The 15,460-nt window shown below is 33.4% G+C and overlaps 1 pseudogene; it reads left to right on the top strand.

Moving 5' to 3' along the window:
- Window positions 1-6,418, top strand: part of LOC117924745 — a 7,015-nt pseudogene extending 597 nt beyond the window's left edge.
- The last annotated feature ends 9,042 nt before the right edge of the window (window positions 6,419-15,460 follow it).

Here is a 15,460-nt window from a genome sequence, read left to right as displayed (position 1 = left end):
GCTAGTGGAGATGCATGGATATAACATATGAATTGTGAAGAACAAAAGCAATCAACAGTAGGTTGGTTTGGCTACATCCCATAATCGCAAAGACTTATCATGCGAAATAGTTACCAATTGAGTTGAATTTAGCCTAAAAAGGATATTCGTTATTACAAACTGGTGTTCTTCCGTGGTGCTCTCTCTTTGCAGGCTATCCATGTTCCAAAGAACAACTCTTTTGTCATGTCTGGCACTGATTAGAGACTTCCCATCTGAAGAAAATCGACAACAGGTAGATTTGCCATTCTTAGTCTGTATACATCTAACCTTAGCAAGGGTTGAACCCTTTTATGCTTAGTTGTGCCATACAAATCCTTACCACCGCCTGCAGCATGTAATCGAAATGATTCCCTAGTGAACCAATACTTCCAAATGAGAGACCACTGCCTCTGTAAGCAGGGCTCATGACTGAGAATTGCGTAAACCCCTTTGCTTGGGTTGAAACCTGACCGATGCACAAAATATTCATAGGCCTCCCATAACTGGCACCTTGTGTCTGCAATAGAATTGAACATGTATTGAAGTGAGTTTTTTTTGCATTTTCTTGTAAGAAAATTCTAAACAATAGAGACTACTTAGTATGCCTGACCCTTCGGAGCATTAAGGTCCATTTTTGTAGAGGGCCAATTGTTCCACAGTCGAACCAGATAACATGGAAAGTATGGTACAATGCTTCAATGGGATAATTCTTGGGAAAATCTCTTCAAATTGATGAATGGTAGTTTTTCATTCTTATTTCATTCGTTCATGTACAGAGTATATATAGAGGGTAATTACCATTTTAAGAATGAGAAAGAATGATACAAGAAAGGAATGATATAAGGAAAGAACAACTAATATCCTAATATCTCAACATTCCTAATATCTAAACATTCCTAATATCTTAACACTCCCCCTCAAGTTGGTGCATAGATGTCACACACGCCCAACTTGTCTAAAAATTTTGAGAACACTCGACTTGAGACTGCAGCTTTGGTGAGGATATCGACCAATTGATCTTCTGATTGAATCTTAGGCAATTCCACAATCTTATCATCCAACTTCTCCTTAATGAAGAATTTGTCCACCTCGACATGCTTTGTATGACCATGTTGTACTGGATTATGAGCAATATCACATGCGGCTTTATTGTCACAAAACAATCGAATTGGTTACCTAGATAGGTAATCTAAATCTTGTAAGAGGAATCTTAGCCATAATGTCTCACAAAGTCCTAGAGTCATACCCCTAAATTCCGCTTCTGCACTTGAACAAGCGATGACATTCTGCTTCTTACTTTTCCATGTCACAAGATTACCACCTACAAAGGTAAAGTAACCAGACGTAGATCGCCTATCATCCATTGCACCGACCCAACACTACAAGAAAAAAGGTCTTCATTGACAGTTTTTCATTGTCAAGATAAGGTATATGATTACTACCAAAAAGTGCTATTTTGAAGACCTAATTATAATGGTTTTAAGCACCTTTGTGTAGTAATCATATTCATTTAACCTAATTAATTCATTAAGGTCCTTAGTAATTGGTTTTAACCATTTTGTGGCAAGTTTACATGTTTTTATCAGCTTATGAATCAATTCAAGCATGCCAAATGATGGAGGAGCTACTTGGACAAGTTAAAGGAAGGATTTTGGAAGTTTACAGGCTTGAATTTCAAGTGGAAACACGAGCACAAACAAGAACAATGGAGAAGAGGAGAACAGAGGACAACAACTTCAGTCTTCTTTCACACTTTTAGGGCACTTCCCAAAGTCCATTTTCTACATACTATATACCATTTCAAATCTTAGGAAGTCAAGAATCCAACGCTTTAAACCATGTACAATTTGGAGCTAAAATGAGGAAGATATGGCCTTTGGAAGACAACTGCATCAAACCTTGCGAAATTTCGCAAGGGGATTTTCCTCATGGTGCGAAATTTTGCCATTTCGCACCATGAAGAAACCACCTTGCAAAATTTCGCAAGGAGGATTTAGGCACCTTGCGAAAATGCCAAATTTCCTCTGTTTCTCCACGCACGCACCACCGACTTCCCAGATATTTTTAGCTTGATATTTTCTCGTGTAAATTCCTTTTGTAACCTTGTAATCAACCAATGAAAAGGTTGCTTTTGTAATAGCTCTTGTAATTTAGCTTGTTATTGTCTTTAAATAGAGGTGAAGAGCCTCAGACAAAAAAATCCTGTAACCTGTAACCTTATAAGTTATAAGAGCACTTTTGTTCATACGTTTTTTCTCTCTTTTCTTTCTCATTTTCTTAGTAGCCAAACATTCTTGGAGGATGAAATCCCCAAGGATGAGAGGCTAAAACCTTTAAGTTTCTCAAAGTATGGATGTTATGTGATGGCTTGGATGCAATCCCATGGAAATTTCTCGCACCTGGAAGGTAAGGTAGTCGTTTTTCATTAATGGTTTATTAATGCAAAGTTTGGTTTTTATTTCCTTTGGACAACTTCCAACGGCCAATACTTGATAAGCTTTTGGATTTCTATCCATTAGTTATCTCCTACGAGCTATTGGAAGGTGAGGTTTTCAATTCCAAGTTTTGCATTAATTCGTTAGAACCAATTTCAATGGCCATTGAAAGGTGAGTTTATCACCTGGAATGACTTTGTTGCCAATATTTGGTAAGCTTTTGGCTTTAGACCATTAGTTATCTCTTACGAGCCATTCAAAGGAAGTCTAAGGTGAATAACCATTGATGAAATTCACTACCATCTGTTTTGCCATTTTAAAGGATTAAAACTTGATTTGCTAAATCCATACCGGTTCGGGAAGCAAGCATCACCATAGTTGCAACCCCAACGCGAGGAGCCTATCTTGAGATTTCCAAATTGCATAAGAGCCAGAGCATAGCTATCCTATCTTTGAGAAACTTGTTTTTACACCCTTTCATTTTAGTCTTTAATGTTAGCTTAAATTAGTTTAAATCTTTCTAAAACATTTACATCTTCTTTTAAAGCTAACATCCATAAGAAAATCACCTATTTTCCTAATTTGAATATCACTTGTGTTTGCGAAAACCCTTCCCAGTGAACGATCCTAGAACCACTATGCTATAGTAGCTTGGCTACTTTAGTAATAGTATTTAAGGTATAAATTTTGTTGATATGCCTTTAAAGCTAAGCTACCATGAGTCGCATCAGTATATCTGTTAAGGTAGATCAGTATTCACATATGTCGTCTATGCCAGTGTCAAGAAATGATAAAAGCTAGCTTGACATATGCATATGTTAAGTAGACCTTATTTCTATCAATGTAGGAATCTTATTAATATGACATATGTTAAAACGTTTTTTCCACTTTAGTCAAGGTTAGGTTAAACATATGTGATGGTTAACTCTTTGTTTTGTCAAGATTATATTCAATATATGTTAAGCTTAAGTATGATATATGTCAACGTTGTTTTATATGCTTTTAAATTTAATTTACACATATGTCAAGGATGTTATTTTTTATTTTCAAAGTTGAAATTTAATATGTTAAGGTTCTTTTATTCATATGTCAAGGAATACAATTTCTTTTATGTCAAGATTTCTTTATTCATATAAAGGAAATTGTTTTATTTCATATCAAGGTTGCATATGGAACATGTCAACATGTTGCCCAAATAATCTGCATCAAAATTGAACCTGTTGTGTGTGTGTCTATATATATATATATATATATAAAGTACATGAATGTATAAAATATACTTTAAAAAAAATATGAACATGTAGGCAAATATATTGACAAAAAAAAAAAAAACCTTAATATCCTTGCATAATCTTATATTATCTCACATACATCCAAAAAAAGGCATATATGTACCCAAAAATCCAATAGTTATACTTGATAAATATAATGTAGCCATGATCTTGTGCCTTCAAAAGTGCTGTAATTGCTGCAAATGCCACCAAATCTTCTGCAAGTAAGAAAAAAAATCAGTATATGTTTATATTTGAAAGATTAATAAAAGGATATAAACATGTATCCAAATATATTCCCAAACAACCTAACAACTATATAAAATCTTGTTATCTTGTCAAATATATATGAAAAAAGAATAGATATTTACCCAAAAATAACCAAATATCAAGTAGTTGTACTGCAAATGCGTGATCTTCTCCTCTAAAAACTGCAGCACTGCAAATGTCACCTAACCTTTGGCAAGAAAGAAAAAAGTAACATTATTTTATATTTATTTTTTAAAGTTTATTAAAAATTCAATGAAAAAAAATCTACATCCAATGTATATTAAACATGTCACCTAATCTTTTGCAAGTATGAAAAAAAAACAACATTATTTTATATTTGTGTTTGAAAGTTCATTAAAAAGATATAAATATGTATCCTAAATATATCAAAATGTATCCACAAACAACCCAACAAGTATACATGATCTTATACTATTATCAAATAGTCCAAAACATAGTTTTGAACCAAGATTAGAACACTAGATGTATCCACTCATGACTACTATCTACCACTCATTTTCATCCAATTCCACTCATAGTGAGAAACTCGATTCAATTAGTCCAAAACTGCATGCAGCAGTGACTAAACATGGGTTTGAATCCAATCTTCCTGTCATGAATTCTATACTAGACATGTATTGCAGGTGTAGTTGTTTCTCTGAAGCAAATAGATATTTCTATGAAATGAATCAAAGGGATTTGATCACATGGAACACCTTGATCGCGGGATATGAAAGATCCAATCCAACTGAGACATGTAAATAGTCCTTTATCTGATGTCACCAATATCTGATTATTTGTTTAAATATACTTAAAGTATTCTCAAAACTGTGTTTGCTTGCTATTTTCACAGCAAGAAACTTGTTGACTGGCTTGCCAGAGAATATTGGAAGGCTTTCACGTCTCATTCGTCTTGACTTTTATCAGAACAGTTAGTGAATCTAGTCTCTACAAGGTTTTTCCAGTACGTATGTAAAGTTTTAGAGGAATTAATAGTGGTTTTTAAGTATACTCTTTTATCTGAACTATTTTCTCTCAACTCTTCTAATGAAACATGTGCATTTGAGTTATGCAGGAATTTCATTAATACCAGCATCAATAAAGGGTTGTTGTTCCCTTGCAGAGTTTTATATGGGGTCATATTCTCATTCCTTGTTGCAAAAAAATTTAGATATTTGGGAGTGTCTGGTGTACGTAGATTTTCTTTCATTTTAAATCTTTTTATATTTGATATTCATCTAGTTGTTGTGGCTTCAAGTTTCAAGAATAATGTGTTGTCTTTGCTACCAGCAGAGATTGGGGCACTTTCTCTTTTAGGGACATTAGATCTTCACTCAAACCAGGTGGGTAGACATTCTATATAAGTATAAAATTTATCCGACCAGTGTCAAATTCTTCTGAGACTTCGGATATACCCTCTTTGAGTGATTTATCCTACATGTTATTTCTTCTTATCTTAGTTAGCTTCACATTTACCAACATTATGGCTGCCTGCGTGACGTTAGCATTTTTGAATTGTGGACAACAGATTCATGGGAGGATTATTCGAAGAGGCCTTGATGGGAATTTGGCCTTGTCAATGCCCTTATAGACATGTATTCCAAATGTGGAAATATTGCTGATTCGTACCAAGTTTTTGGGGGTATGTCTCGTAGAGATTTGGTTTCTTGGACTACCATGATGATTGGGTATGAGACTCATGGGTATGGAGAAGAGGTTGTTGAATTGTTTGACAAGATGGTCAGGTCAGATATTAAGCCTGACTGAGTCTTGTTTATAGGCATTCTTAGTGCTTGCAGTCATGCTGGACTTGTAGATGAAGGCTTGAGATATTTTAAATTAATGGTGGGTGATTATAACATTAGTCCAGACCAGGAGATTTATGGGTGTGAAGTGGATTTGCTAGGACGTGCTGGAAAAGTTGAGGAAGCTTATGAACTCATAGAGAGCATGCCATTCAAGCCTGATGAGTGCGTTTGGGGGCCATTTCTTGGAGCTTGTAAAGCACACAGGTTTCCCAATTCCAGAAAATTAGCTGCTCACAGGATATTGGATCTGAGGCCTAATATGGCAGGGACTTATGTGATGCTATCAAATATATATGCTGCTGATGGTAAGTGGGGGAGTTTGTAAGACTGAGAAAGTTGATGAAAAGAATGGGAAATAAAAAGGAGACTGGTAAGAGCTGGGTCGAAGTAGGAAATCATGTCTATAGTTTTGTTGTTGGGGATGAGGTGGGCCCCAAAATAGAGGGGATATATCAAGTTCTGGAAAATTTGATTGGGCATATGAAGGAATCAAGGTATGTTCCTGATTTAGATTGCTTGATATATGACTTAGAAGATGGCACTTGAGAAGCAGTTGAAGTCCAAAAGGTGAGAAAACCATATACAAATGGGGGATTGAAGAGAGTCATTTGATTTTTATGAACAACCACGAAGTGGGTACTAGCAAGAAAGTTTCGAGGTGAATTGACCTTTCCATCTTTGAAAGAGATCCTATTTTATTATAACAGAGAAGAAGAATGATCTGTAGTAATAACATGATGGTGTGCAACAAATAAGACATCTTATCAGATCAGCAAAGACCATTGTTTGTATATACAAAATTCATAATGTACTTATCTTATGACCTTATTTGTACTACAACACATTAATAACCAAAGAGAAATGCATTGAAAGATTATTCTTCAACTTACTTGGTTGTGAGTGCCCTTTGTTGTTTGGGACAACTTCTAGGACTGCAGCTTTAGATTTTGATAACATGTTTACAACCTCAACTCCATGGATGTGAAATGAAAGACAAGATGTGTTATTTAAAATGCATACCATGTATGACTAAGACATTCAACTCCTAAACCAAATTCAAGTTGATACGATCTTTGAAAATTTTGAAATCTCAAATTTAATCACTAGCAAGGAGCTAACCTTAACTTGTTATGGCATTGGCAAACCAAAAACTAATTGATGAGAGGAGTTTTCCTTCCATGGTGAACACCATTTCAATGGAGAGGAAGAGTGGCACTTTCCTTTATGTTGGATAACATTTCTATGAACCTGCAAGATTAACAAAAGGCAAGGTTAAACTCATCTTGTAGCATTTCTAAGACAACCAAGTAAAATATGCTTTAGATAGATTATGTATCATTTTTTATTCATAAAATCTACATCCAATGTATATTAAACATGTCACCTAATCTTTTGCAAGTATGAAAAAAAACAACATTATTTTATATTTGTGTTTGAAAGTTCATTAAAAAGATATAAATATGTATCCTAAATATATCAAAATGTATCCACAAACAACCTAACAAGTATACATGATCTTATACTATTATCAAATATATATAAGATATTTACAAAAAAAGAACCAAAAATTAAATAATTATGCATGATACCAAGAATTTATACATGATTTTATACTCTAAAAATTGCAAGTGCTACAAATGCCACCCAACCTCTTGCAAGAAAAAAAAAAAAAAACACAACATTACTTTAAGTCTATATTTGAAATTTTACTAAAATGATATTAACATGTACCAAAATTTATGCGAAAAGAATCCAACAAACATACATAATAAAAAAAAAAAACATGAATTAGTACTTTCATCAAATGTATCTTTTAAAAGATATAGGTATGTACCCAAAAGTATCCAAAACTTCAGCATCTATGCATGACAATAAGATCTTACATATGATCTTATCATCTCAAAATTGCAACAACTACAAATGTCACCCGAAACCTTGCAAAGAGAAAAGATGCAACATTAATTGAAATTTATGTCTGAAATTTTATTAAAAAATTATAAATTAACATACCCACTATACTTGGTCTAAGATAAGAGTGCTCAAAAATGAGACCCATTCAGATCTCACTTCATCTAACTCAGCTCGTGAATAGGTTTTTTTTCCTTCAAACTAAAATATATGACAAGAGAAAATATGTTATTGTGAAACATTAAATATATGTATAAGTTCTCATGTACTTATGAAAATACGTAGGCAGATAAACCTGAGATGTTAAGAGACTTCTATTTGCAATTATGTCTCGCATGTATCGCATGACAAAATATCCGCACATGACACCATCCAACTGTTTGGGCCCCTATGAGCAAAATTATAGCAACAAAATTTCACAATAAAATATGACATCATATAAATTTGGTCAATTTTTTCATCATTCACATTTTAAATTTAAAAAAGGAATGAATGACATAATGTTAGTTTCAAGTTAAATTTGCACCTAAATTATACTCAATACATGTCTAGCATAATACCTTAAGCTCTCATGTTTACAACTTGGAAGGTTAAATTAGGTAAAATATAAGAATGTACAATACCATGTATATGTGAAATATGGAGAAAAAAAAATGAATAGATAAAGGTAATGATTAATTATATTTATTAAGAATAGTGATTAACTTTAAAAAAATATAATAGTTAACTTTTGTCTATGTGAGAATATCCCTTAGAAAAGATCATGACTTTGAAGACTTCATTAAGGTAAATCAATCAAGCTTCAAGAGCAATTATCGATAATATATTTGGAAATATGTACTATTAACCTCATTTTACATCTCATAGATTGACATTATAGAAGAGAAATGCAATTAGTAATTATAAGGAATAAATGTTTTACATATGAACAATTTGATTGAAGATGGATAAAAGAGTAAAGATTTTGATTAAAGAGAGAAAGAGAGAGAGAGAGAGGTTGTGCCTTACAAGAAACATCTAAACTAAATATAGGATGTATATAAGACATACTAAGGTTAAAAGAAAGATATAAAGAACAACTCACACCTAAGTAACATGATCAAAGCTATCTAAAGGATCCCCATTGCTTCCTTACCCACACACACATCTAAATTGTTCTAAAGGATTGTAAATGCTATGGATATAGTGATCAAAATTTAATAATTGTTCTTCCTATGACCAACATTTCAAATTGACTAATTATGTATATATTAATTTTTTTATGCTTGAATTTTCTAAGGTTTGATCTTCCACATCATAATACAATTGAAAAAAGTATTCTAGTCATGCATTTTTAAAAAAAGTTTACTATTTTTCTTTAGTTTCTATTACTATTTCTTGAAATATTAATTGTAGAAGGTAAAAATGGATCATAAATCTTTCAATCACATGAAAAAATGGGTTTGTTCTTTTTTAGTACTACTTCATTAATTAATAGTGGAATAATGGACATATGAGTACATTGTATTCATAGCATTTTAGATTATATTTTCGTAAGGTAGTGAAACAAACATATATGGTATCCTTCTCAACTCAAGTTAGAAATAGGAAATAATAACAAAAACAATTATAAACTAAGAAAATTCATATATATATATATAGATTTATATTCATGTGAGAGAAAGCCATATAGAATCTTTACATTTCAAAAATCAAGTAAATTTTCATTCAAGAAAGCAACTTAAATGTAGGTAAGTCTTTAAAAAGTTTTGGAGAAAAAAAAAAATGTAACCTCAACAACCATCCACTTGAGCTCTTTTTTAGATCTTTTCTTCTTTTGAATACAAAAATTCGAAACCCCCTACAAAAAATAAGATTACATTAGTGTTCGTTTTGAGATATGAAAACTAAAATTATGGTAGGCTTACATGTTCACAATATCTTTTATATCTTGGTATGGCTGTTGCAATTGCGAGTCTAATAGTAGACTCTTTGTGCTTTGAGGTCAATTACAGCCAAAACCCAATGAAACCTACAATATATTAACATATAATTTAGATAAATAGCATTTATAAGGCTAAGAAATTAAAAACAATTATGATTAACAACTTACCTTGGGTTATATGGAAGAAAAACCAAGTCTGCCAATTTGGAGTCAATTAGGCGATCAGCAATGAACCTTGCTCTTTTTTCAATTTGTGGGCTATTGTTCCAGCCTTGGACACCATTCCTGGATGAATAAATATAATTTTCTCCTGTAGTGTCTCATCCAGATGTTCATGCAACCGCCTAATGAAATATCACCCAATTTAGAATTACTTGACAAAAAAAAAAAAAAAAAAAAAACAGCTTCTACTTATTTATATCATGAATGTAACATAAAGATTTACAACAAAATCTCACCAAATATAGAAACATATGCAATTCATAGTCAACTCTTTTGCAGAAATTACATCATTCATTTCACTTGTCAAGAGGAAAGTTTGAAATTTCATCCCAAAAACATTGATTGGAAAGTCAACTTTGGGTGTCGGTTTACCCTCCAACATTGCTGAAACTGTTTTAGAAAACAGTTGTACATCTCTAGGATTCTCATATTTGATTTTCTTTGGGGATGCTTGTATCTTCTTCATTTTATTCTTCCTCTTGCCAACATCCTAAACACATAAATAGATGCATGACATTAAAATGAAAAATAAAGAAACCAAGAGTGTAGGAAAATATAACTCAACTTTGAAAGTTTGGGTATAACGTTATTCACCTCATCATCATCATTTATCACAAATGCAATAGGCCACAAAACCTCATATCCAACACCCTCCCTTATTGTCCTAATGTTTTCAGAAAGTGGGAATGGAAGAAGTGCATTAGGTTGAAGAGGGTAAAGGATGACCACTAATATATCAGCACCATCAATGGAAATCTGTGAATCTCGTAAATAAGTTCCATATGCAACAATGTTATCTTCAGTTTCAAGAGCTAATTTGCATTTATAAACCTGTAAAAACATATTTTGTAATCCTTAGTGTTTCATTATAGTTATTTTATATATTGTTTGTATAAATTTAACTTAGAAAAAGGCATATATACCTGAGTTAGTGGAGAAGCTTTTCGAGTCCCTTGTGCTGATAGGTTCTCCACATGAGCACTATCATCAGTCTTCCCTCCTATTTCTTCATGTTGCAACAATTGTTTCCTTATGTTTGTGCTGCTCACTTCAGAGCGGGGTGTGAGGGGTTCTTTTTTTCCAGCTTTCAAAGCAATGATCTCCTCTTCCAAGCTCTTGACTTTCTCCATTAACATCCTTTGACATTCCTCCTCTTCAAGAGTTTTTGTGGGTTTTGGTGTGTTGAAGAATTGTTTGGGCTTTGTTTTTCCACCTTTTCCTCTAACCCGTCCAGGATGCTCTAATGTACCCAATGCTAAAGTGAGGATATCCTTTTGGCCAACACATGTGATCTTCCCTTCCTCAACATCCTTTGTCAACTCATCCTCCAAAAAAATATAAGATACTTCAAAAGTCATATTAAATAAAAAAAAAAAACAAATGAAATTGACTAAAACTAAGTAAAGGTTTGACAACTTACAATCTTTTCCACTACAGGCCTCGTAACTTCATCATATTCACCTTTTTTCAATCTTGCTAGCTTCCATAAGACCCATCTATCAATAGGTTTCCTCGAACCTGTCTTTTGCATCTATCAAAAAACAAAAAAGTGAAGTAATTAAACTTTACAAAAGTAAATGTCCAACAAAATAAAATATACTAATTCAACTTACCAATTCTTCTTGAAGTCCTGCATATCCTTTCCTACTCACTCGATGAATATAAACGTATTTTGCCCTCCTTTCTTTTCCTTTTTTTGATTTAACTTGAAACTCTTTTGACAACCTATTAGCCACTAACTTTCTCCAGTCTTCAATTGGAATGTAATTATATTCAGTTGGTGGCTGCAAAAGATACTCGGGCTTATCCTTATAAGGCAGGATATACTCTTTTGTCAATCTGTGCCTGAATGACCTAAAGCTAGTCCCAATGGATGCTATGACATTGTTTTGCTATTCTCATCAACCAAGAATGCACCCTAAAATATAAGATCTTGATTATTTACACAAAATAAAGGAAAATAATTTCATTAGATTACTACATACTTTATAAGAAGATATTGGTTATTTAATAATCATGTCAGTCTACACAAAATATAGAAAAATAATTTCAATAGATTTCTATATACCTTAACGCAATCCCATAATTTCTCCTTCAATTCCACAGGCACTACTCTCCAATCAGTATGATAAACTGGCACCATGGTTCGTGCTAACACACCCATGTATGATACAAGCTGTACATATCCCTCACCCACTCCCTCACCATCATCATTATATTGAATGTTAATTTTCAGTCCTTCACTTCTCTTTTTAGCAATTTCAGGTTTTAAAGTTGGGCCTCTTAACCTTTTGGTGAAGTAATCTTCTGTTTTCCTTCCTTTTCATCCATCTACATGACAATCAAAAGACTAAGTGATTAATCTCATAATACATACATACATACATACATACATACATATATACATATATATATATATATATCTTACATTCAAAAGTAAAACATGATATTTTATAGTTACCTGTTTTTATCTCTTCTTGGTGGAGCCATCCGTAAAAATGTAGCACTTTTCTCCCAAGTTCCCAAATAATTCAGAATTAGGCAATAATAAACAACACTTGAAAATGTATCTCAACTAAATCTAAAGAAATTAGTTACGAAATGATTTCATAAGTATGAATAAATCATTGTTGTACAAACTTTGCAATACATGAAAATTAATCTTAGCAAGTATATAATAATAAAAATATATTTGACAAGAATAAAATAAAAACATAACATTGTTGAGCATCATATTGTATATTAACAAAAACTCAAAAATCACATAATACACTTAATAATCACAATCACAACCACAAAAAACATTAAGCTTAATTTTCAATCCAAATCCCCTCACAATCAGTACGCATACAAATTTCATCATAATCTTCAACTTCATCAAAAGACTTATATTAGGCATACAAATTTCATCATAATCTTCAACTTCATCAAAAGACTTAATATTAGGCATCCCATTCGCAAATGGGTGATGCTCCATACAATTGTCGGCTATGTTGTCATCACCTTCTATGTCAAACAACTCCATTTTTGGCCTTGATAATACAATAGACCATCTTGGATCAACTTGATCTTCTACATAAAAAACTTGTTGGGCTTGCGTTGCCAAAATGAAAGGATCTGATTTATGTCCTATCTTGCTCAAATCAACTAATGTAAAACCAAGCTCATCAACTTTGACACCATTCTTGCTATCAACCCAATCACACTTAAAAACACAAATGTTAAACATGTTATAATCAAGGTCCCATATCTCTGTGATAATCCCATAAAAACACATGTCACCAAGCACAGGATTCTTATCTTTGGAACTTGCAATTTGCATGGTCGATGCCACAATACTAACACCACTATTTTGGTTGACTCGTGCCTCATCACGCTTCTTGATGTGGTAACGACAACCATGAATGATATATCCAGGGTACGTAAGAACTTGTTGTCTTGGTCCTTGTGCAAGCCACTTAAGTTCCTTTTCAATAGGTTCTTTCTTACTTATGTCATCTGAAACCTATAAGGTTCATTAATGATATGTAAGTTAATGTAATTTAAATTTTGTAAGCATTAAATTTTAAGGGGAGTATGAATAGTTTCATACCTTTTTTCTAAGCCAATAACTAAATGTGCGCACATGTTCATCCTCTAGCCACTTCACTCTCTTTGATTGACGAGGATATTTTGTCTTCAAATATTTCATATGTTCACTATCAAGCAAAAATAGGCAAGTCATGGTTTGTATAAACATTAGTTAGAGTTTTAAAATCATATATTCACATATATGACACTTACTCAATAAACAGTTGTACAATGGTTGTATTTTGTAGAACATAATGATGTGCTTGCTCCACCAATTTATAATCATGAATAGTTATTGCACGACCACCAAGTAATGGTTTCCCACATTTCCATTCATCTTTCACACTAGAAGGAATCCCAATTGCATCCATGCCCGATAAATACTCTGTACAAAACTCTAAGGCTTCCTCTGCGATATAGCACTCAGCAATGCACCCTTCTGGACGATTATGATTTCTAACATAACCCTTGAGGACTTTCATGTACCTTTCAAATGGGTACATCCATCTCATATACACTGGTCCACATAATCTAACCTCTCTTACCAAATGCACTGTTAAATGAAGCATGATGTCAAAGATGGAAGGTGGAAAATACTTCTCTAGCAAGCACAAAGTCACCACTATGTCCTGTTGTATATCATTCAATCTTGACACGTCCACCACCTTTGCACAAAGTGCATTAAAGAAAAAACACAATCTTGTAATGGCATATCTGACATGCTTAGGCAACACGGATCTTATTGCTACTGGTAGTAGTTGTTGCATAAGTGCATGATAATCATGGGACTTAAGACCATTAAGCTTTAGCTCTTCCATGGACACAAGGTTTCTAAAGTTTGAACAATAACCTTCTGGAACCTTCAAATCAGCTAAAGTCTGCAATACTATTTTCTTCTCCTTTCTACTAAGAGTATAGCATGCAGGAGGAAGATAAGTTCGCTTCAACCCAAACCTTGGTGCTAAGTCAGGCCTTAAGCCCATTTCGAGAAGATCAAGTCGAGACTTTACTCCATCCTTTGTTTTACCTGGAATGTTAAGCAAAGTTCCAATGATGCTCTCGCAAACATTCTTCTCTATATGCATGACATCCAAGTTGTGTCGATATAAAAATATCTCCAATATTCAAGTTCAAAAAATATAGACTTCTTTTTCCAGCAACTTGTTGGATTAGCAAAGGATTCACATTGTTTAGCCTTTTTTTTCCCCCATGAGTTATCAATCATATCAACCTTTGTAAATATTTCATCTCCAGTAAGTTCTTTTGGAGGTAACCTAAACTCTTGTTCACCATTAAATGCCTTCTTTTGCTTTCTAAATGGATGGTTGCATGGAAGAAATCTTCTATGGCCGATGTATGAGTTCTTATTCCCATGTTTTAGCCAATGTGAATTTGTTTCTTCACCACATATTGGACAAGCATAATATCCCTTAACGGTGCAACCAGACAAGTTTCCATATGCAGGGAAATCATTAATCGTCCATAATAAAATAGCCTTTAATGTGAAGAACTCTTGTTGATGTGCATCATAGGCTTTCACCCCAACCTCCCACAATGTTTTCAAATCATCGACTAATGGTGCCAAATAAACATCGATATCCTTACCAGGTTGTCGTGGGCCTGATATTAGTAAAGATAACATCATAAATTTCCTCTTCATGCATAACCAAGGGGGAAGGTTGTAAGTTATTGTGAGAACAGGCCAACAACTATGCCTACTGGTCATGGAGCTATGAGGATTGATACCATCTGCTGAAATGGCAAGTCTAAGGTTCCTACAATCCGAAGCAAATTCAGGCCACATTTGGTTCACTAGTTGCCATGTTGGGGAATCCACTGGGTGTCGAAGTTTACCATTATTTTCTCTTCCTTGTGCATGCCATTTTAGGTCTTTCGCTATTGTGGGAGATTGAAACATCCTCTTAAACCTAGGGATGGGTGGGAAATACCACAACACTTTTGCAGGAATCCTCTTAGTGTTTCTTGCCCTGCCTTGTTTACCTTCCACCTTGACGTTCCACAAGTAGGACA

This window comes from Vitis riparia, chromosome 11 (assembly GCF_004353265.1).
Source record: "Vitis riparia cultivar Riparia Gloire de Montpellier isolate 1030 chromosome 11, EGFV_Vit.rip_1.0, whole genome shotgun sequence".
Classification (NCBI taxonomy): Eukaryota; Viridiplantae; Streptophyta; class Magnoliopsida; order Vitales; family Vitaceae; genus Vitis; species Vitis riparia.
Note: the sequence above shows the minus strand (reverse complement) of the source record. Positions and strands in the feature narration are given on the sequence as shown.